The sequence below is a fragment of the Monopterus albus genome, unplaced genomic scaffold (genome assembly GCF_001952655.1).
Source record: "Monopterus albus unplaced genomic scaffold, M_albus_1.0 scaffold62.1, whole genome shotgun sequence".
Taxonomy (NCBI): Eukaryota; Metazoa; Chordata; class Actinopteri; order Synbranchiformes; family Synbranchidae; genus Monopterus; species Monopterus albus.
Genome location: NW_018127942.1, coordinates 275,210 through 277,633, shown reverse-complemented (window position 1 = coordinate 277,633; position 2,424 = coordinate 275,210).

Genomic DNA, 2,424 nt, shown 5'->3' with positions numbered 1-2,424 from the left:
CACATTATTCGGCCATTCACCCATTCGCACTCCCAAATTCACACACCGGTGACATCACCGGGAGCAACTGGGGGTTTAGTGTCTTGCTCAAGGACATCTCGACATGTTGGCTGGACAAGCCGGGAATCGAACTGCTGATCCTCCAGTTAGGAAACGACCCGCTCTACCTCCTGAGCCACAGCCGCTGAAGACAGTTCTGTCGTGTTCTATAAGTTGCTTTCCAGACAGCGTGAGTGTACACTGTGTTTATATCAGAGGGAAACTGATGGGAATAACAGCTGCACCCTGGAGAGAAGGAACCCAAATGCAGTTTCAAAAAGACATCTAAGCAGCAGGCTGGAGAGTAGTGAGCATCTGACCATCTCACACAGTGTAAGGTTGAACCATCATGTCAGTGAGACACTAAATGCTTATCATACCAGGTCCAGAGGCATCTATAGCCGATCCTGACTGGTAAACCTCTAGAGAGATTTCCCTGCAGGGATCAATAGAAATAAATCATAATTGTTATCAGTCAACTTTATACAAAAGTATTTCCCAACCCTGAGATATTGTTTAATTATGACTAACTGTAGCAAGAAAGGTGTATTTCTTAAAGGATAAAGTTGGTCATTGTCTTTATTAAGAGTATAGTCAAAAATCCCCATACAGAGACTTAAGCCAACAAGGCATGGGCCTTTGACTCTTGTTTACTTCAGACACTGTAAAAGGTTATGGCAGTTTAATATATGTAGCACATTTGAAAACAAAGTTACAAAGTGCTTAATAAACTGTATAGAGAGACCGATAATGTTAATCTTCAACATATCTATCAGTCTTGACACAAAAAGATAAAAAAAACAAACAGATCCAGAATCAGTTGATAATTTACTGCTTGGTGTACACCTGTGCAAGAACATGTACAATAACAGCACTTTTCAGTGACAAGGCTCTTAAGTCCAAAAGCTGTAGATACAGTAGTACCGGTGAGGTATTTGTTTAAAGGGTTAGTTATTGCTTGTTAGATTGTCAGATTGTAGTAGATGTAGCATGTGGGCCGCTCAAAGAAAGTCAGACCGAGACAGACTGCACAGATATGAGAATCAGGATGCAAAAAACAATGAGAGGGTCCATGGTGCCCTGTGGTCGCAATACTGCTGCCCTTTCCCCAGAACTGTAGTAAGACATTTTGTCTGTCCACTAATGAAAAGCAGAAGCTCTGTCTATGGCTCCGTTATAAGCATTTGAAGTGTTTTCTTATTAGAAAAGATGTTGCCTTCACTCAGGATATGCAGCCTATCATTTGTTGTCTATATTGACACTTTCTGTTGAATCATAAACCTAGAGAAAGCCCTAATATTTGACTACTTGTAGACTTCAGTGCAAGTCTGATAATTAGGGTTGTATTAATTTTTGTAATGCCAAAAATAATTGTCATTAATTTTAATGCCACATTTTTGGCTCTGCACAGTTCATTGAACAATACCCGAGACAGAAATCAGTGAGTTATGTTCTAATATTACACTTAAGCCAACAATAAAACATTGCCTTGCATCATCTTTATAATAATCTTTATGCGAGTGGTGCCGTTTCCTCTTTGCTTTAAAACTCACCATGTAATAGAAGTGGCAGGGTTGAGCAACGCATCTGAGAATATTATTTTAAAAAGCTCTGTTGTCCTAAACTGCACAAGTGCAGTGTTTCTCCTTCATAATCTGCTGGGGTTGTCAGTAGTATGTGCCCTGTCTCCCTCTACTAGCAGTATTCCTTTATTTTGAAAAGCCAAAACCTGAAATTTCAGAGTGGAATTTTTTTTAAAATAAATCTTCCTTATTTCAGTCCAGCAGTTTATAGGTCAATTTTATCCCCTTAAAATAAACCGTATTTTCACTGAAACATTGTTATGGTTTAGTCCCCCTCACCAGGAGGGTGAGGGAGAACTGGGGTTGGACTCAAGATGGCTGACCCAGGTGCTAGTAGAAAAAGGTGGTTTAATGGAATAAAAACATAACATAACAGGGTCCATAATACACCAGGGGCCTATTTCAAGAAGGCGGTTTTGTCGAAACTCAGAGTTTGTTAACCCCGAAATGAGGGCAACTCTGAGTTTTCGGTTTCAGAAACGGAGGTAACTTAAACCCGTGAAAACGGGGTAAGTTAAACCCGTTTCACAAAGAGAGGTAATCTAAACTCAGAGTCAGTTACTACGGCAACTTACTCTGTGAACCTAACCTGGTCGGGAGCAGGTTTTATTCGGGAAACTCAGAGTTTCCTCCGGGTCTCCGCCCCTTTTTAAAGTGAAAGGTGTTTAATACCTCATTTAATCCTTCAGTACATTCATAGATTGCACACGTTTCCGTCATGCAGAGACCAAAATGGCGTGTCCATTCATAGAGGATCCTGTAGATGAGGACGCTGTATTAATTCGCAGGGAATTGAATTTAC